Source organism: Peromyscus maniculatus, chromosome 2, assembly GCF_049852395.1.
Source record: "Peromyscus maniculatus bairdii isolate BWxNUB_F1_BW_parent chromosome 2, HU_Pman_BW_mat_3.1, whole genome shotgun sequence".
Lineage (NCBI taxonomy): Eukaryota > Metazoa > Chordata > Mammalia > Rodentia > Cricetidae > Peromyscus > Peromyscus maniculatus.
The window spans coordinates 71,186,682-71,208,729 of NC_134853.1; the positions used below are offsets into that span (position 1 = coordinate 71,186,682).

Sequence of the window (22,048 nt, forward strand, 5' to 3'; positions counted from 1 at the left end):
CCCTGACCTACTCACCACCCTGCATCTCTCTCTCTCACTAGTAGGTGCGGGAGGCATCCCTCAGATGGCTTCCCTGGTGAATGCATGAGTACCTGCTGAGGTTCTTGAGTTTAGTGCAACAGAGTCAGAGCCAGGCCAAAAAGAGGAACAGGAAGTACCCAGCCTGGGCAGCAGCATGTGCAAAGGTCCTGGGGTGGAGGAAGATGGCACAGAAACTAGAGACTGTTGAACCTGGAATTAAAGGAGAGCCTAAAAGAATGGTTGGGGGACAGCGTTGGAATGAAGCAAGGGAGAAAGGAGAAGTGGGCGGGGCTAGATCATGTGAGCCTTACAATTTACATTAAAGGTGCTGTGATCTCAGTGCTATAGAAAGACATTGTGAGGATTCAAGAGAGGAACTGACCTGAGTGGGGCTGTGTTTGCAATGATAACAACTCAGGTTGCCGTGGGGGTCAATGAAGTGTGAGTCATGAGGGGTGTGTGTGTGTATGTGTGTGTGTGTGTGTGTGTGTGTGTGTGTGTGTGAGAGAGAGAGAGAGAGAGAGAGAGAGAGATCCAGCTGAGAGATTCCAAAGAAGGCTGGACCAGGGGAGAATGGGAGGCTGCCAGAAGCCACAAGTTACAGAAGCATTGAGGGTAACTGATAATGTGTATCACTCTTCTATTGCTCTGTAAAAATTATCCCAGCAACTTCAAACGATAAGCACACGTGGTCTCCCTTGTTCCCAGCGGTGGAGAACCAGAGCATGGTGGCATGGTAGCCCTGGCCAGGGCCTTTCTATGAAGCTGCAGACAAGATCACACTGGCCTGTCACTGGGAAGATGGCCGTGCCTCGGGGTCACCTGAGGATGCCTGGGTGTCTCCCAACTGATCGGTGGGATAAAAGTTTTCCACGTGCGTCCAGTGAGCCGCTCAAGTTCCTCGCTCTGAGTTTAGGGGAAAAGGTTCCCAGCTGAGGACCGAGGCAGAGGTTCCACCCTCTCTACGTCCCGGCCCCCATCTTTCCCTGCTGCTGGGGCTCTTCTCCTGCCCTCTCCATCTCAGCCACATCTTGTCTGAAAAGTACTGACCAAGCATCCGTGGTCAGACCACTGGTCTCAGGCAGGGCAGGTTCAGAGCCGGTCAAGTGGGAGTGCCTGAGACTCCAACATACCTAGCTCTGACGGCCAGCCATTCCCAGGACACCATTCCCATGGAGGCCACCGCCCCGGCCCAGAAATCATCCAGAAAGACAGAGCTCCAGGTGAAGGTGGGGACAGATCTACCTGCACGTATAAGTGTGAACATCCTAATTAGGTTAGACATGAACTCGGAGCGAAGCGAGTCCCCAGCTCTCCTACGGAAGCCGAGGTAACCCACTTACTCTGCCATTCACATGCACCTGCTATATATAGCGACAGATTGTGCTGAAATGTCACTCCTCTTACCTGACTAAAACGTATAATTATAGATTTACTTCTATTCATTCATGAAATGTGTCTTCACTTGATTAAACAGTTCATTCAAGAAAAATCCATTAACACGCGGAGCGTGTGCAAATACGGATCCTTCAATGCTGAGGGCGCCGACGGAGTTAAGATGCTAATTAGGCTAAATAGGCTTTGAAATGTCCCAATGTTTGAATAATTCAGGTCACTTTTACTGGGGCTTCAGCTCCCCAGGAACTACCATTAATTTAAACTAATTAGAAAAATTAGCACAGAGAAGATCAAGGCAGGAAGAGATGGCTGACTTCAAAATGGAGGATCTGTCACAGGAAAGAGGACACCTGGTTCTGGACACCCGACAGCAGCCGGTGAACCAACAGAGAGAAGGGCCAGGAAGGTAGATCCTGGCTCAAGTCCAGAAGGAGGAAGAACTGGGGGGCAGGAAGTGAAGATAATGACATAGAAGATGAAGAAAATGAAGAAGAAAATGTTCTAGTGAAGAGGAAAGTGGTAATGAGCTCCCCATCACCAGAAGCATGCAAACAGGAGCTGGACACTAAGCAGAGACTTTTTTCACCACCAATGTCTGTGGTTTTTCTACACTATGCTGATCCCATTCGCTGTTCTCTTTGGATGTTAAAGTTGCTGAAGCAATCCTGAGTAACCGGGAGGGGTATTTTTGGCTCGTCCCCTCTCCTAAGGTTTGGCCCATGCACTTAAATCCTTTTAGAAGTTTCTCCGTGTGGCGGAAAGGCACTCCTGTGGGAACAGAGATCCACCTACTTTCAGGGAAGTTAGTGCTTAATACTGCATAGCTGGAGTTGAACCTGCATGAATGAAATGAAGGGCAAGCGTGCAAGGGAAGATGTGCTGTGTGGTGGTTAATGGTGGGTGTGCAAGGGAAGATGTGCTGTGTGGTGGTTAATGGTGGGTGTGCAAGGGAAGATGTGCTGTGTGGTGGTTAATGGTGGCTGTGAGCTTGATTGGACCTGTGCAGTCTCTGAGTTTCCTGGAAGGATTAATTGAGATGGGAATCCCCTCCCAAAGGTGGGCAGAGCCTTTCCCACAGGGCCCGGGTGTAAAGAGGGCCAAAGGAGGAGCAGGGCCGCAGTCTGCATGCCTTCGCTCCTTGCTGACCAGGGCATCTACTCCGGTGCCACCCAGCTTCTGCCATCCTTCACAGACATCTGAACTCAGCTTCTTGAGTCTCCCGACGTGACTGAAGATGAGCGCCTCGGCAGCAATCTCCCAGGCCTGCAGAGTCAGGTTGTGACTGTGGAGGCACCCAGCCTTGTGGACTGAGCATCTCACAAGTTCTCAGCCTCTCCGGCAGGCAGCCAGCCATTGCTGGACTATCCAGCCTGCACTGTGCAGTCCTCTAATAATCCCCTGTGTCGTACAGACTCTTCTATTAGGTCCTTTCCTCTAGAGAGCCCTAGTGCACAGTGGGAACTTTTTCTGGGCATTCACCCTAGAGACGGCAGCAACAAAGACTCAAGAAGCAGTCCCACTAGGGTCTAGCCTGGTGGGCCAATAAGCGTGTTCATTTATTTAGCGCTGTGTGTGTGTGTGTGTGTACTCACTCATGTGTGTCTTTGTGTATATTCGTGTGTGACATCTGACACCTTCTCCAGTCACTCTCCACCTTGTTTTCTGAAACAGGGTCTCTCACTGAGTAGAGTTCACCGACCGACTAGACTGGCCGCCCTGGGATCCTCCTGTCTCCACACCCCAGCGCCGGGACTCCAGGCGTCTATTTGTATATGTGTTGTACATGTATATGTACTGTGATGCTTCATGCTTGTGGCAGGCACTTTACCCACTGGGCCGTCTGTCCAGCCCCACCATGGCTTCTAGTCAGAGTTACTTTCAGGAACCTGGGCCACATGCAAGTTTAGAGCAGTGGTTCTCAACTGTCCTAACGCTGCGACCCTTTAATACAGTTCCTCATGTCGTGGTGACCCCCAACCACAAAATGATTTTCATTGTTATTTCATATCTGTAATTTTGCTGGTGTTATGAATCCTAATATAAATATTTATGTTTTCTGATGGTCTTAGGCGAACCCTGCGGAAAGGTCATTCACTCCCACAGGGTCATGGCCCACAGGTTGAGAACCGCTGCTCTAAATGAAATGTCTTGCTCCTCCAGCAACCACTGACCACTTACGTGTCTTCAGGGGTGGGGATGGGGCGTCATGAGTCCCACCCCCTCCTCCGCCACAGTAGAACATCAATGGGCCCAACCTTGTGCAGGTGACACGTGGGTAATCACAAGTGCTGAGAGTTCAGGAGGACAACGGTCATGTGGAGTGCAGAGAACAGCACTCCACAGAGAAGTGCATTCGATGCTGTGTGTGCAGGCTGCGTGGGAACGCAGATGCAGCTGTGCATGAGCATCCCTCACTGTGCACCAGCATCCCTCACTGTGCACCAGCATCCCTCACTGTGCACCAGCATCCCTCGCTGTGCACCAGCATCCCTCACTGTGCACCAGCATCCCTCACTGTGCACCAACACCCCTCGCTGGGCACAAGCATCCTTTGCTATGCATGAGCATCCCTCACTGTGCACTAGCATCCCTCACTGTGCACCAGCATCCCTCGCTGAGCATCAGCATCCCTTGCTGTCAAGAGTCAGCGTGCTGGGGGGTCTGAGAAGGGGGTACTTGGACTTGGGGTTGGCTTGTAAGGAGCTGATGCTGGTGGGGTTGGTCCATGTTCCTTTCCGCACAAGCTCCTCACATCCTGGAGGGAGTTGGGGTCCGGTGTAGTGTGGCACACAGGAAGCCTGTGAGGAGTGAGCGAAGGATGGAAGGATGCCCCAGGAGCCCGAATCCATTCATACTTGGAGGCTAAGGAGGAGAACCCCATGGAGTCAGAGTCAATGGGGGAGCAGTGAAATGACTTCCCGGGGTGGCCCACAGCTCCACTGTGGTGTCCACTGTCTGATGTCCCAGTCTCTCCCGTGGCAGCTTCCTCTCTCTCTCTCTGAGCTCTGTGCTAAGCCCTGTCCTCTTTTCTCTAAGACAGGTCCTTGAGTATGTGTGACCCTGGATGGATCCTTGTGGGCTTCCCATTCTTACAAACTGACTGACACCCTTTTAGGGTACCCCAATCTGGCTTTCCAGTTTAAACTCCTTTTTTCCTGGGCACTACCATGGACATCATGTCTAGAACCTTCTATAGGAAGCTCTTATTCCCATCACTGGTAAGATTCACCTGTGACTAAAACGGGTAGCCTCACTGCCTATCATACACTTTCTTCAAGACAGCACCCCCAGTGACTGGTCTATCCTGCTTGGCTTGACTCAGGGAGAGAGCACTGGCACTAACCAGGCAATATCTCTTGCTAGGACCCAACACTTGTCCTCAACCCAGACCCACAGCAGCCTGGTCCTGCTCCCTCTGGAAACTGACTTTAATGAGAGGCATCTCTGACTGTTCTGAGACTCCCAGTTCTGTTATTCCATTGGGGAGTTGGGGGGATGTCCCAACAGGTATCAGAAAAACAATGGGATCCAGGGGTATAAGGGCTAATGGGTGGCCCAGTAGGAGTCAGACAGCCAATGGGATCCCAGCAGGGGTCTGAAGGCCAATAGGAGGCCTGCAGGGTTCAGAAAGCCAATGGGAGCCCAGCAGGAGGCAGAGGGCCAAAAGGACTCCGGCAGGCGCGGGAAGGGTAGGAGACCAGCGGGTGTGAAGAGGCCGGTGGCAGGTCTCAGCAGGCACTGGAGGGCTAATGAGAGGTCTCGGCAGGTGTCGGAGGGACACAGGAACTCAGCAGGCACCACAAGGCCCAAGAGAGACCTCAGCGGGAGTCAGAGGGCAGCGAGGAGAAAGAGTTAAAAGGTCCGGATCTTTCTTTGCAGCCCCGTTCTCGTTCTCCCCGGCTGGGCTCCAGCGCTCTTAAGCTCCGCCCCTCCTCTTGTAGGTGGTGGCTGTGACTCCCACCATTGCGAGTCCTTGGGGCCTCATTAGCCTGATTAGGTTCCCTGGCCTTGCCCAAAATGCCCCTGTGAAGTTTGCTTTCTTCTGACCCCTGCCCCCCCCCCCCCCGCATGTCATGTTTCCTACAGGGCCCTACTGGATAGAACACTCGTGCTTTGCAGGTGCAGGTTACCCAAGGATAGCCCGATGCCTCTACTCGCATCTTGTCATAATCCGTACAGTTCTTTTACACACTTGCCCGAGTCACCTGCGTTCCTGGGCTCCGCTCAGCCTTGCAGCACCATGCAAATAGCTCCTTCCCTTGAAGTCATCTAGCGGGATTCCTAGCTCAGCTCTGGCCCTCTGATGCCTCTCCTGTCGCGTCCCCCTAACTCCCGCCCCCATACCTCCAGCCTCATTTTATTGGTTCGGTAACCAAGAAGTTCCTGGGATCACCCGGAGAATCTCTGGGACTCTCACACAAGGTCCCCTCAGACCCAGGCTCCCCACGGCTCCTGACAGAGAGAAGCTGAGCTGTCTCAGCTCCCTCAAGGTTAGGAATGACAACCTGTCCACCCCCTGGCTGGGAGCCTGGAGCCAGTCTCCCCCGGGGCAGGTGCTGAGTGTGCGTCTTGGGTGGACGCCGCCCCCGGTGCTGAGCAGGCTGAGCGGCAGCAGGACCTGGACCATGCTGAGCTCAGCAGTTTGGACAGTGCAACTTCCCTAGGAGTTGGGAATGGAATCGACTCTGCAAGGCCCGCGTGGAATTTTCCAACTGCGGTGCAAATCTGAAAGCCAGGACAGTTAAGCTGTCATGGCGGCCTGTTAGCCCACCCGTCTGCCTTGGGCTGACTGCAGGCTGTGTGAGTCCCTGAAAGGTCCCAGAACGATGGCCCTGCCTCAGAAAACCACCAGTGGATGAATGAGAGACCACAGGACGCCTGCTACCTGTGATGTACCACTGAGTGCTTGGTGCCAACTGAGGGGAGTCTAGAGAGGAAGACTATGCCCCTTTGTTCCAGGAAGTGAGAGGAAGGCTTCGGTAGAAATACCAGAACACTCTAGAGAGGGGTATGACAGAGAGGAGAAGCCAACACACTTCTTGTGAGTGGAAAGGTGAGGGCGACGGTGGTGTCCCCATCCCCAGTGCCCTTCAGATGCCCAATCCCTTGCTCTTGTGAGGTTGCCACTTTTGGCCACTGGTGTGGACCTAAAAGGCATAGTTATGAGCAATTTGTGGGTAAGTATAATGAGACACAGAGAGGTTGAGGCAGCTGCCTAAGGTCACACAGCTCGCACAGAACACACTGAACCAAGGCTTAACATCAGTCTTATTTCTTGCCCACAACAGCAAGGAGCAGCTATCTTTTCCCAAAAGGGGACAGAGTGTAAGTGGTTTAGGCATTGTTAGTCTTCCTGGCTCTGGCCCAACTAAGTTCTGCTGTTATATTGCAAAAGAAGCCATAAGCCACACACAAAGCAATGAACGTGTCTGTGTTCTTATAACCTTGAGCCCATGGTTCTGTGCTTACTGCAGGCTGTGGGAGAGAGGGAACCACACAGACCTGGAGTCCCACGGCTCTGCTTCTGGTGTCCCTCTGTTTTGACCACTCTAGGTGAACAAGAGAACTCTGGAACCCCTCTGTCTTCTGAAAAAAAGGGTACCTCCACAGCTTACCCCAGGGGATTGTAAAGTTAAAAAACGGAATCATTCACGCTAGGTGTGAGGGGCAGTGTTTATATCAGGGACATCTAATCAAAGAGAGGTAAAGAAAACATGCTCGGGGTTCAAGATTTGGGGGGCAAGCGGCGGTAATGCCATTGAACTAAAGCCCAAGAGGTCTGTGGTCCCTGCAGGAGCAAGCTAGCCTGCACCCCATGAAACCCCAAAGGGATGTGCAGATGCCCCTGGTGGGAGGGATCTTTCCACCACTCCCCGGAAGGAGCAGCTGCACCAGCTTGGTGACTCCCCACAGAGGGCCAGAGGCAGCTGTTCACAGGCTGGATACGGCCAATTGTGTGATGTGCTGTGTTCTGGGGCGGGCTGCCAAGCCGAGCCGGGGTGCCTGTGCACCCCACCCCTCCACCGCCTGCCGCCCTGCTGCTGACTCACCAGCAAGACATGAATGTGCCAGAAGGATCCGAAATGGCTCTCTAGTGAGACACATGGCTTCTGGAAGGGACACATGGGGACCAGGAGTCAGGGAACTGCTTCTGCTGTTTCCATTTGGAGGTCGTGACCTTGGCAGGGCAGGGAGGATGTGGGGGAAGCTCCATCAATATTGCGGAAGGCTGGGCTACGGATCAGGTTGCCAGATGATGAGTCCCTCCCTGGCAACGGCAGCAGGCACTGCCCGAGCCTGGCAAAGCTATGTTTGGCGGGAGAATTTCTCATCAGAGGGTATGCTAACTTGAAATTTGAGAGGGAGAGGGAACGTGCCCAGGGAAACAAAACCAAAACCATAAAACCAGAGGATGTGAGGGTCAGCACAGGGGAAGAACTTAAGAGGGCCATGGGGCAGGGAGCGCCGAGGACTTCTCATCGGCCTATACGCCAATGTGCAAAGCAAGAGGCCATCTTAACTATAAAGACAGGAAAGCTGAGCACAGATGTCCACCTCCCACCTAAGCTACCTCCTTCTGCAAGTGACAGAAAGGACCTTGCAAGGGAGTACAAAAATAGGAGAATCTGCCTCAGTGTTGGAAGAAGAGGAGCGAGAAGATCAACATGCCATCAATTTTGAGGAATTTCAGCTAGGTATGATGCCAAGGAAACCAGATTGAAAGCTGACTCACAGCTCTGCTTCCCAAGAAGGGGGCACTGCGCTGTAGGGAGGGTGAACGTGCCGGGCGGGGGGGGGGGGGCTGACCACATAGCCTAAGGTGGATGGCTCAGCGCTGGGGGATAGCCTGGGTCACAGGAGGGGTACAAAGCCCACTCTGGGGGAACCCCCTTCTCTCTATGTAGCCCACCCACTTGGCCCATGGCTTAGCCATGCTGCCTGATAGCAGGCAAGCAGAGCTGTTCAAGTCCAGTTTCCCCATGGACAGTCCAGGTGCCTGCCAGACCCTGCAAGTGAGGGCATCGAGGGCAGAGGCCAGCAGCGACCCTCAACATCTGGAGCAGCTGTTCCCTGCCTGCAAGGAGAAATCATGGATACAGTTCTGCACCATGCAATTCCTTGCTCCTCAGCCACCTGCCCCTAGCTATGGAGTTTTGTGTTATCTCAGACTCAGGTGAGAAGTTTAGCAGATGCGGCTGAAACAGTGGAGACCCAGGGCGAGTTCACTGCCGGTGCAAGGCGGAGCCGGGTCAGGGGAGGCCCAGGATGCCCTTGGGATCTGCGGAGACTGAGGTGAAGGAAACAAGCACGGAACACAAGCAGAGGGGACTTCCTCAAGGGACAGATTTGCTACCGGAAGTGAAAGGTAACAGTGACATGAGTTTTGTACTTCAGAGATGAAAGAAGCGGAACTCTGAGATGCTGGGAATGCTAGATACAATAAAAGAACCCGGAATTCAAAGGACCCCAGCAGAGCTGAGAAAGCAATAGCAGGAGATGAATTAGATGATCAAATATGGGCGTTAAGACACATTAGAAGCAGTCAGAAGCCAACCTTAGTTACAGAATACCGACGACGATGACGACGACAGTTGTTGAGGATAATCTGAGGTCGCCAGGAGGTAGCATCTCCTGGATGTGGCCAGCAAGGGCGGAGAGAAAGATGCCAGAGAGAAAAGAGCAACATGAAGGGTAACTCCAGAGACCTCACTCTGGAGTTAGATGTATTTCTAAGAGGGGTGGAGGCAGTAATGACTCTTCCTGTAGCTGTGACAATACTTGACAAAAGCAACTTGAAATAAGGGATTATTTTGGTTCATAGTTTAAGGAATACAGGATTCGGTCCATGTGGAGGGAGGGGGCATGGCAGCGGGGCATGAGGCAGCTGGTGACATCAGTCCATGTGGCTGGGGGGCCATGGCAGCGGGGCATGAGGCAGCTGGTGACACCAGTCCATGTGGCTGGGGGGGCATGAGGCAGAGGGACATGAGGCAGAGGGGCATGAGGCAGCTGGTGACATCAGTCCATGTGGCTGGGGGGGGCATGGCAGCGGGGCATGAGGCAGCGGGACATGAGGCAGCGGGGCATGGGGCAGCTGGTCACATTCATCTGCATCAGGAAGCAGAGAGAGGAATTCTGGTAGGTGGGTGCTCAGCTCACTTTCTCCTTCTTATTCAGTTCAGGAAGAGACCTGTGGACTGGACCCCAGTTGTGTTCCTGTGGGTCTTTCCTCCTCAGTTAAACCTCTCAGGAAATCCCTCACAGACATGCCCAGAAGCATGGTTCTAGATGGTTCTCAATCCACCCAGGTTGACACTGAAGATGGACCCTTGCAGAGTCCAGAACAATAGAGAGATCATTACAGATCTAATAGAAGAAAACTTTCACAATAGGAAGACCAAAGTCTTCAAACAAAAGCTGCAATCACGTTTTAGAAAAAGTATACAAATATCAGATAGGTTTACCAGTCATGCTTGTTGTAGCTTTATTCACTATAGCAAGGAAATGGAACCAACTTAGGCGTCTAACAAATGAATGGATAGTGAAAATATGATACATATACAATGGGATCCTACTCAGCGCTAAAGAAAAATAAAATCACATTTCATGAAAATGGATGGACTTAGAATGTATGTTAAGCAAGGACACACACTCTCAGAGAAAACCACATGCTCTCCCTTCTATGTGGAAAATGAATGCACATGTGGGTACAGGTAAAACATGCAGAATGGGGAACAAAGGGGTATTAGGTGACGAGGAAAAACCGATGTGGGTAACAGACACTTGTGTCATGAAAGAGGATATAAAGCTCTTTTTCTAGTTTGATCTATGGCGTGGAACTTTTTTTTGTGTGTGTGGTGGTGGTGGATAAGTACATAAAATATATTTGAAAACAAAATTGTAAAATTGTGTGAACACATAGTTCCAGGATGGCTGTTCTAACTGTTCAGGAGTTCACTGAGATGACAGCCGTGGGGTCTCCATTGTGTGATATTTTTTTTTATTTGCAAATGCTTAATAATAGAGTTTTAATAATTTTTTTAAAAGACCAAATTCCTCAAAGAAAGCAGTAGTCGTGTTTTAGAATAAGGGTTCAAATATCAAATGTGTGACATGACATTTTCTTTCTTCATTTCAAAGATGAAGAAGTCTGTAAGTAGCTAATACAGGGCAAAGCTGTTACCAACAAAACAGCTGAATTGGAGCTGTGAAACCCTGATGCAATGTCTGGAGAGGTTTGGAGAAGACAGGTGGACAACTTGTCATTCAAAGGAGACAACAGAGAGAAGCTATGGTGTATGTAAGGTCCAGGTAGACAGAAAAGTCATGTGACCATCCTGACAACCAGGACTTAAAGATGCCCTCATGCTCAGCCACAAATGAGACATCTACATCACCCTTCCTCCTCCCAAGGCTTAGGGGCCATCGAGAAAGGGGCAGGTCAGTAAGAGCCAGGGGCTGGGGGGATCAGACCAAAACAGTGTCTTTGGCAATGACAGGACCACTGCACTCATGAGCTAACAGCAGCTATGGTCGCCTGCACAAGACCTGCACAGATCAATCCAGCCAACATCACAGCATGGGGAGGGCAAGGGTTCAGGAGCTCCTACCCCTAACAAGGAACTCCCATGCCTGAGGAGCCCCCACTGCTAACTGAGGAGCCCCCACTGCTAACTGAGGAGCCCCCACCCCTAACTGAGGAGCCATTGGTAGTTAATGGCTTCTGGGCCAGGGGAAATCTGTTTTAAGGGTGTGGCCTCTGGTAGAAAATCTTGGATTTCTATTGGGTCTGCTTTCACTGACCACTTTCTGGTGTGTTTTATCATCTTGGCTGCATATCTGATATCTGTGTGCTTTCTCTCCAGTGGACGGTCTGGTACCTAAGTTCATATGAGCAGCACAAATGGGACTGAGTCAGTTATTTTTAAAAACCATCAACAAAAAGAAAACATGAAATTGAGAGGGGCTGGGGTGGGTCTGAGAGGAGTTGGGGTAAGAATAGGGGCTGGGTATGATCAAAATACATTACAAGCATGTATGAAGTTCTCAAGAAATAATACAATAGTATATTCAAAACCCTAATCAAACATGCACGTGTGCTGGAGAGGCAGAACAGTTTAGACATGCCAGTAGACAATAGCTGGTTAAGTGAGGATTTGAATGTTAAATCATGGCTCCTGCCACATAATTTCAAAATAAAATCAATATGTCAGATTACAGTTGACAAGGAATATCTATAATGTAAGAAGTAAAATGGAACAAAAACCCAGTATCAGAGACGATGGGGGCAGGGGGCCAATGGGGTCATAACTTCTGGAGCTTGCCACAGACATCCCTGCATTTCTATATTGGAAATTAAACAAGTAGAAGCAATTACTTTAAATGTAAACAAAGCTGCAAAAAATACTTCATTGTAATGGTGAGGAAACAGCATTTATCTGAAAGTATAGTATTAGCTAAAACCACGATCAAACACAAACTTAACTCTGTAAATGCATTTCAGAGCAACCAAGGTAAGAGTGAAGAACAAGTGTGGAAATCCAATTAGAAAAAGAATGACAACATAGAGAAAATATTAGTAACAGAAGAAAATAAAACAGAAAATGGCAGACTACAAACAAGACTCAAAAAAAAAAAAAAAGGTCTGAGTTTGCCCTTTTCTTTACAGCACAAGATAACTATGCTTCACCAAAAATTTAGCTTTTGCCCCGCCCCCTGCTTTGCTTCCACCAATCAGGATGGCTGTTTTATAAAGCAGATGCACGGAGTCTGGTGGTGGTGGGGATGGGAAAATGGAAGAAGCCTAAGAGACAGGCTTTCTGGTGGAGGAGGGGAGGGGAGGGGAAGGGGAGGAGAGGAGAATGGGAGGAGGGAAGGGGAAGAGGCCAAGAAGGATTTTAGATTCACAGGAGGGGCTGAAGGTGCAGGGAAGTATGCCCAGGGAACCTGGATCAGAGCTGTAACCCGGCAGACCAGTGCCACCAGCGCCACCAAGTGACAGCAGGAAGCAGGGGCCACAGACGGTGGGCGTTTTCAGATTTTGTGTTGGGTCAGCCCCTGGAGTCACTGCTCGTTCCAGAGAAGGCTGTGACCAGAGTTCCTAATCGTAGAAACAAAAACCAAAACCACAAAACTCTTAAAAGAAAATTTAATGACATCGGACTAGACAGTGCTCCTTAAATCCGAAGACTGAGGCAAATTCCTCCCTGCAACCCCACCCTGGGCAGGGTTTTCCTGTGTATCCCTGGCTGTCCTGGAACTTACTTGGCAGACCAGGCTGGCCTTGAACTCAGAGATCTTCTTGCCTCTGCCCCCCGAGTGCTGGGATTAAAGGTGTGCACCACCACCACCTGGCTTCAAAAGACACCTTTGACTTCAAATATAAAAGCGTGTTCACAAAGGGCTTCATGAAGAAAGTGAAAAACATCCCCGGGAGGCAAGGAAACACTTCAGATCTTATCAGGACAGTCCTCAGCCTGTGAACGACCGCTTCTGGGTGTTTGAATTTTCAATGGTGCAAAAGTGAATTTTGAAATTTTCCTCTCAGGCTACTGATATGTGGGATGGTACTCTCCCTGACTCTGAGCAGCATGGAGCCACAGTTCCACCAAGCCACACATGCCTAAGCATGAAAAATCCGTTCTCCACAGCAGCCCATGTTACTGTTGCTTCTCGGTTACATACGTTCAATAAATTGCATTAACTACTTAATACTTTGTTTCTAATTAATTCATTGGTTGGTTGATTTTGAGGCAGGGTTTAATGCAGCCCAGAACTTGCTATATAAGCAAAGATGACCATGAACTTCTGAGCCTCCTGCCTCCATGTTGGCAGTGCTAGAATTACAGGCAGGTCAGCTGAGCTGCCACGCTCAGCTGGGGATTGCTTTGTTTTGTTTCTGGGACAGGGTCTCTTTCCACAGCCTTGGCTGTCCTGGAACTCATAATGTAGACCAGGCTGGCCTTAAACTCACAGAAATCCACCTGCCTCTGCCTCGCAAGTGCTGGGATTAAAGGAGTGCACGGCATGCCCGGCTAGGCTCAGTTTTACGTGGTGCTGGGGCCTGAACCCAGGGATTCCTGCATGTTAGGCAAGCACTCTACTTACTCAGCTACACCTCCAGCCTGACATTTATGTTAAATTATCCTTTGTGTAGACCGTTTTGTACACGTGTAGGCTAGTGCAAGTGTCAGAGCACACGGAAGGCAGAGCAGGCTAAGGCACAGCTCGCTGGGTTAGGTGTGTTTAAACACAGTTTTTGTCTGCTCTATCTAGTTCTTACATTTCAGTCTTCAAGTTCAACAGGATGTCCCCCATTTCAAGCTTTGAGTCAGGAGGCACGAGTATCCGATATGGATCTAATACCCAGGATATATGAAGAATTCTTACAACCCAATATCAAAAGAGACAAATAACCCGATTAAAAATTAAACAAAAGATCCAAATAGGCATATCTCAAAAGAGGATACACAAGGGTCCAGAAGAACATGCAAAGATTTTCAACATCTTTACAGATCCGAGAGGAAATCCCATCAAACCCACAATGAGGCCCCATTCGTCATCCACTAGGGTGGCTATAATTTTTTTAAATGGAAAAGTGCTGGTAAGAACCTGGAGAAGCTGGAACCCTTACACGTGGCTGGTGGGAATGTGAAGATGGTGTGGATGTTGGTGCAACCAGAGAGTGGTTCAATCATTTCTCCAAACATTTATGTAAACGCAGTGTTACCATATGGCTCAGTGGGTCCAGCCCTTGGATGGGTGCACATGCAAAAGAATCAGGGACATATGTACACCCCCCAAAAATGAGTACACACAAACATTTATGGCAGCATTGTTCATGGCAGAGCAAGGCAGAAACAACCAAAATACATATCACCTGATGAGTGAATTAAAAATTGTGTTATGGCCTCATAATGGAATATTATTTGGCCATAAAAAGAGCAAAGTGGTGATACGTGTTGCTATATGGATGAATCTTGAGAACATTATGCTAAGTGAAATAAGTTTAACCCAATGGGCGATATATTTTATGATTCCATTTATAAGCAAGTCTATTAGAGGCAAATTTGTTGAGACAAGAGTACCTGTTCTCAGGGTCCGGGATGTGGGGAAGGAAGGCTAATGGACATGGATATGGAATGTCTTTGGGGACAAAGACATGTTCTAGATGAGGTAGGACAATGGTTGTATCCCTGTGTATGTACTATGGAAAAGTTAACTGGATACTTTAGGATAGTTTTCCATTTTTGATTTGTTTTCTTTGAAGTAAATAAAAAACCAAAGCACTCTCTGTTAGAGTCTCTGGTGATTCAAAGCAGCAGCCAGGCTCTTAGAAGGTTCACAGATCCCCTCCCAGAACCTGAACAGTCCCTCCATGTTCCTCCTCTGTCTGCCCTAGCCATAACGGTCTCTGACGGTACTTCTTTTCACACCGGATCCCTCATGCCAGCACCCTCATGGGCTGTTCCTTCTGGAGCTCTCCTATCCCTGACAAGCTGACCGGGAGGCATCCTGGAGGCTCTTCTCACCTCACCGCACTCTGCACCGGCCAGCAGAACCCCTGACCCTGCCTGACTAATCTCTTTGGCACACGCTGTCATTTCACATAAGAGTCACGGGCCAGCTTCTCTTCTTGTCTGCTTCCCTGCATAAGGACGCAGATTCCCTGTGGGTAGGGAACAGTCCATTCTCTGCTGTGTTCCTGTGACTGGAACTGGATGCACTTTATAAACATGTGCTGTGTGAGTGCATTATGAGACGAATTCAAGAAGACCAATGCCTACGATTTCTCACACTTGTACATGGAAGAAAAGACAACGTGGCTACCAATTTAGAGTCTAAGCAGCCACCGTTTTGTAGACTGAAGATCGACATGCCTATACAGAGCAAATGAGAGCAGAACATCTCTTGAGATGGTGAGGAATACCCAACTGGCATCACACCTTGCCAGTGACATTCTCATTGATTGTAAGCACAAGACAGGATTACTCAGTATTATCATTATTTGAAGACATCACTCTAACATCTAGTGAACACAACAAGACGAATAGCAAGAGCAAATGACAGTGGGGAACCCTTGGGTGCTGTTCAAATCCTTGAGTACTTATGCATATTAGCTATTTTAATACTCACAACCCCTGAGATAATGTGAGCATGTCCCTGCTTTCAGAGACATGGGAAAATTAAATGATGTGCCCAAAGTCACCCAGCCCCTGGGGAGCTTAGCTAGAGTTAGACACATGCTTGAAACCAGCTAGAAACCTGCCCATTTGCTCTGAACAGCCGTGCAGGGTGGCACAGTGAGAAACCAAGAAGATAAGGATGCTGTGATGCTGGAAACAGGAAGCAGGTTCATTCTTTACATGGATGTTGCTGCCGACTGCCTAGAAAACTCAAGGGAATTAAGAAAGGATAGATTTCCAGAAGCAATATGTTCAATATCCTAGTCCTAAGAGGTGCGTGGAGATCAATGGCTTTCCAATATGCCAGCGATAACTGCTTTAAAAATATCCTGTAAAGTAGATGTCATTTCCCAAATCAATCCTTAACACAGGACACAGAAATAACCTCAATGGCCAAGGGAAAGGGCCTACATAAACAAAATGAGGCTACTTCACCAGGAACCAAACAAGCCACACTCCATGTTCATGAATGTACACCAAGGGCCACAGAGACACCACATTTCCACCAGAGCAATCAGAGAGGCCAGAATTCAGGCAGGAGTACCAAAGCATTCTGGGAGCCTTTCCACAATCAACTTGGTGGGAATAAGGCTTGTGAGCAACACAGGGAGGATTGTGCTTTGGCTATGTTATAACCGAGCACCCCTTAGAACACAGGGTGCCAGGTCCACATGGGTGCTTAGAGCAACAGGACAAGTTTCAAGGCAGGAACAGAGGATGAAGCTGGTGCAGCTCAACTTGGTGCCACTGAGTCCCTGGGCACTCATTGAGGTTAGTGACATGTGCTGAAATGATAATATTTGGGACATATTTCATCCAAGGGAATGCATTATTAAAGTTAATTTTACCTATTTATTTTAACATTTTAAAACGTAGCCACAAGAAAATTGAAAATCACATCTGTGGCTTGGGCTACATTTTTGCCCTGCAAAACTGGCCAAAAGCATATAGAAATGTATGTTATTTTCTAAAGGTCAACTTTAGCATAGGCATTTAAATCAGTCTGGAATAGATACAGCCATTAAATGATGAAAGAATAATTGAGTGTCTGGGAGCAGGAGGAGAAAGATTTGATGTTTCAGACTTCCTTTACAGAAATTCCAGATAAGCTGAAATGCAGTGACAGACGCCCTAGAAGAAAACAGAGATGTAGCCACAAGAACCCCTGTAAGAGGAAGCTCAGCACAGCATTAAAGGCGGGAAACACACCCAGGCTAAATCTAACTACATAAAATCTCAAGATTCTCCACGTGTCATGTAACATCAAAGCCAAGGTTCAAGGACACATGAAACATCAACAAATACCTACCACAAACGTGGCAAAGAGCTGGGTAGCCTCATATAAAACAGGCTCACAAACCTACCAGGGAAGGACAGTCAGAAAAAAAGTGCCAATCACATGAGCCGCCAAATTCACAAAAGGAAAATTAGAGACAAGAGGATCCTTAGGAAAGATCTCAATAGTAATCAAAGAAATGCAAATTAAAACAGTCGTTGCCAGGGATGAGAGAATACTTGACGCAGAGCTGGAACTCATTGGTGTGATCTATTCGGAGGACAATTTGGCAATACACACAAAAGGTTCAAAATTCACGAGTGCTATTTCTAGGAACCATCCTTGGAAAATAATCAGAGATGCGCAGACAGAAGTTCCAATATGAGTCCATTGTATCTGTGCGTATAATCAGTGAAAACTGGCAGTTACCTCCGTGTTCTGTAACAGGGCCTCGCTTGAGGAAATGATAGCATGTGCAACAGCAGGATTTTTTTTTTTTAACAGAGACTGGATGGAGGTGACAGGATACAGATCTGCCTCTTCCCTCATTCCAAAATATCTTGAATTGACAAATAAAAGTTTTGAAGGAAAAAAGAGAACTAATAGTTCTGGAAGGTCATCAAACAGGCAGAATATTTGCAGAATTTCTGGGACATGGGAAAGAAGAGACAGATAGTCAAGTGACTAAAACCAGGAAAAAGCACCTGAGACACACCCCCGAGAGCTAGGCAGTGAGGGTCACCAGAGTGCTTTCCCAGTGCTGAGTCAGGGGGTGGGGACACTTGCTGACCTGGGAGGATGCTGAGGCAGGGGCAGCACTCATGTCCGTGGACCTCTTCGTGTTAGGAAATTCATCACGATCCGAGCCTGGTGCTAAGGGGGCTTTGTGGGCTTCACCCTCCTGAGGTCCATGTGTAGGAGACTAGTCCTCTGTGTGGCTGCCGTGGGAGGTGTGGACCTTGAGGACATGTGGCCTGGTCAGAAGTAACTAGGTCGCCAAAGGTGTTCCTTTCAGAAGGAAGAGATGCTTCCCCAAGAGAGGGTTGATTAACCCATCCTTCCTTCTTCTCACACCCTCGAGTCCACAGTGAGGCTAGACTAGAGTCCAACTGATGTTACTGCTATGGCACCGGACCTCCAGAATGATGAGCTGGATAAACATTTTCTCTTTATATACTCTGACTTTATATAGTGTATACCCAGTTGCCGGTGTTTTACAATAGCAATAGAAAAATGGACTAGCATATTGGGTTATGACTGATTTTTAATTTTCCTCTTTTCCCTGCTGTTTTGCCAAGTTCCTGCCTTAAGAATTTTTCAATATTACAGCTAGAAAATAATAATCAATATTTTAAAAGAAAAGAAAACTTGGCATTTACATGCAAAGAGTAACCACAGCTTTATAACTTTCCTTCTTCATGACGGCAGGGACCTCTGGCTGATCTCCTGGCTTTGGGTCTGCTTGTCCCAGTGGCCCCTCAGGACTGTGACCACCCCACTCCCTTTTAAAAATGTTCCGTGGCTCCCTTTAGCTGACAGGAGACTTAGCTTCCTTGCAGCTGGATCTCCCAATAAACTATTCAGTCTTTCTTGAAGGTTCTAGGTTCTGCACACCATCCCTACTCCACTCCTTTTCTCATGTGGCCCTGATGCTCCTGAAGCCTGGCAGATGGGCCTTAGGGGAGAACTCGCAGTCAGAATGTACCAGAATAGCTGTGCAGAACCTACACAGATGCTGCTTTCCAGCCCAGAGGCCTGTTAGAAATCAGACGTCCTGGGAGTACGGTGTGAGCAGGTGTGGAGGGGGGTGCTGGTCTCCAAGATTTGGGAACTGGGGAATGATAAAATGGCATGCAAAATGCTGTGGCAAGGGTTCTAGAGGTCTGTGAGGAGGTCCCCGAGAGATGGGCTGCTCGGCCCACATAGCCACCTGCTTGCCTCTGGGCGTAAGAAAGAGTCAAGGATGCTTGCCAAAGGCTCCTAGGCTGTCCTCTGCAAAGGGGCGGGTGTAGCCTGGAGATCCCATATATACCTGATATGTCTTGCCTGTCACACTTTGGCAAGAGCATTCTAAAACATGTCACCATTTTAGGTGACATAATGGAATCACTTGCACACAGTAGGTACTCAGAAAGTGGCCATAGGTGACAGAGCAGGGCATCTTCCTTCTGCATAGAGCTTGATGGAGTCGCTGCTTCCCAGGGCCAGAGTGGCATCCTGGGAACTTGCTGGGGTGCAGGAGGCACAGGAAGTGTCCATGGGAGAGCTTTGAGGGCAGTAAAGACGGCCCAGAGACTGGCTCAAAGAAGGCATACCCGCTCCCATCACCCCTGTGTTCTGGAATCTGTGTGGACCTTTGCTGAGTGACCCTCGCACAGCTACCCCGGCCTCTGTGAGAAGGGACTAGTGGGACCTAGTTCTTTCCAGTTTGGAGCAAAGGGCCTTGAGATCCTGGTGGAGTGTCAGGGAGGACCATCTGCCGGACCCAGGGGCTTTCATCACCACGGCTGTCAACCATGTTCTCCCAGTCCTGGGATGGAGAGAGGACAGTCACACACCAGCTCTTCCCGGGCAGGTGCTCTGAAGCAGACCAAGGCATCCAGCATGGAGCTCTGCCTTCTTTCCAGAAGTCGCAGGGTATACATACTGCCACCAAAGGGACAGGCACTGGGCCCTGGACACTCTGAGGGGCATCAGCTCTCCCCAGTTTGTAGTGGTCCCCCATTGTGCAGGGAAGGGTGTCACAGAGAACCTAGTGAAGGGTCACATCCATGGAATACATTTACAAGGAGGAACAAATGCCACGTGAAGCCCAGGGTCTGCCCCAATGGGGTCATAGCAGAGTATGAAGACCAAAGGCCCCTCCCACTGGAGATCTTCTCTAAGTTAGGCTCCAAAGAAAAGCCATTGGCAGACCCCTGCCCCACACTCAAGAGTGAAGGTCTCCGGTCACTCTAGGTTCCCAAACCTCCATCACCATTTTGCCAGGTGTGTGCATTCCCAGCAATACTTTCCTCCACCCTCCCCCAGCCTCACTTCTTCATGAGGGTTCCCCCGGCCTCACTTCTTCATGAGGGTTCCCCCGGCCTCACTTCTTCATGAGGGTTCCACCTTAAGCCACATCCAGGAATGCAATCCAGGAGCTGGCAATAATTTCACATTTTGTAGTATATGGAATATGAATACAGCACTATTAAGTTGCAGAAGTCACAGCCTGGATTCAGACCATGCTCTGTCCTCCAGCATGCCAAAGAGGCAAACAGCCACCCTGGTATGGGCAGCCTATAGAGTGGATCCTGGCAGCCGCCTCACAGGCTTAGTTCCACCCAGAGCCAGAGTTGGGGGAACAGAATAGATGCATGCTTGGGTTGCAGCCAAGTCAATCAAAGGTGTCAGTTAGCTCTTCAGCTGAGAGTTAGGGTGAGGGGCAGGGCACTAGGTGATTTGGACTAGAATCCGACCTGTTCCCCATCCCTTCCTGTCTCCTGCTGGCAGATCTGCTGATGTGCTGACCAGCCACTAAGGGGTGGGGGGTGGGGTTAGGGAGAGAAATCAGAGGTGCTCGGTGCTCCTGGCCTACTTTGTGCCTGTTGTCATCTGAAGGTCACTAACTTCTCCAATACAGTGATGCTCAAGTACTAGCTCAGATCTGTCACTGTGCCTCATGTCTGACTCAGTGGTTCTGGTGTGAAGCCCAGCGATGCTACTGATGCTTCTGACCCCGGTACCACACTTGGGGGAATCTTTGCAGTAGGGGATAGGACTGCACCATCCTGAAGGTAGAGGATCCAAGTGTCAATCACTCAGTACTCACTACGTAGTTTCTCAATGATCAACGAGAAGCACCACATGGCAAACTCCAGGTTGCTGCTGGTTCCAGTGGCTGGCTCAGAATTTTCGCTAAGATGTCTAGAAGGGTTCCTATCAGCAAACAAGGTCAGATTCCCAAAAGCCATCAACAAATGACATCACGCCTTGGTTGAGTTCTGTGGGAATCTGAGCTACTGGTCCTCCCGTCTTTTCAATGTCCCTGGTGGCTTGGGCAGGAGGCAGGGTTGGTACATATGTGAAGGATGGTGCTGGCATTTCTCTGTATCCCATCCTCACCTCACTATTCCCGGTGCAGGTATCAGAAGAAGGAAGTGTTAGCTCCTCCAAATATGACTTACTAAACAGAAATCCTTGATGGGAGCCCTTAATGAACCTACACAAGACAGGGAGCACACACAGGGATGGGCCATAGAGATGAAGTGGCCAGTGGTAAGGGGGCTATGAGGTGGACAGGAAGTATCTTATTCTGCATCATGCTAAGAGCCCATACAGGGAGAAATGATCTCAGAGGCCTGAGGATACAGATTTCACAGGAGAGGGGACGTGGACAGATGTGGGGGGAGTGCTTCTGCCCTCAGAGGGTCTTTTGGGCTATGCTACCCATGCTATGGGTCCAATTCCTGCTTAAAGAGAAGGGAAGGGTTGGGATTCTCACAAGGTGGCCTGTGGCTTCGGTGCATGGGGTCCTTCTGTCTTCTGCTGCAGGCTTTGTTCCAGGATGCTCTCTCCAAAAGAGCAAGCAGCACTTCAGAGGGACTCGCCACCCCTGTGATGGAGCAGATGGCTACTTGGCCCTGGGGAGGGTTCCAAAAGGCTCAGGAGGGCCCAAAAGGGCAGGGCTTTGAAGAGGAAACTCCACAGATGGCTACATTCTGATCATGGGCAGATCAAGGGCCATGGTGGGTCCCACCACTTGAAGGGGATCTTTGTTGTGAAAAGGTCACCCCCAGAACCTTTCAGATCACCACGGACCAGGTAGGAAGTCTTGTAGCCTGCTTGCAGGGAATCGTGTTGTGTTGACAGAAGACCCAGCCCTAGATGAGAAACTGGATTCCAGAAGATGTTGAAAGCAATGGCTTCCCCTTGCATGATGCACTGCCTAGCAAGGCGCCTTTCCTCACACGGGAACTCTCCTAATGTACTTACTCACCCCAAATACTCCTAAGAGAGAGAAGACTGTCACTACAGCCACATCCCCAAACCAAGATGGAGAACACAGAGGCAAGGAGCTGCCCTACATCCTACGTCACCGGTTAAAATGGTGAGATGCCACTGCACACCTCTGAGAACGGGCAACCCAGAGCACTGGCACCACCAATCACCAGTGAGGAGGTGG

The 22,048-nt window shown here is 49.4% G+C and overlaps 1 protein-coding gene across 1 annotated transcript in view; it reads right to left on the reverse strand.

Moving 5' to 3' along the window:
* Nucleotides 1-22,048, reverse strand: part of Gabbr2 (gamma-aminobutyric acid type B receptor subunit 2) — a 356,621-nt gene that overhangs the window by 174,213 nt on the left and 160,360 nt on the right. The window lies entirely within an intron of this gene.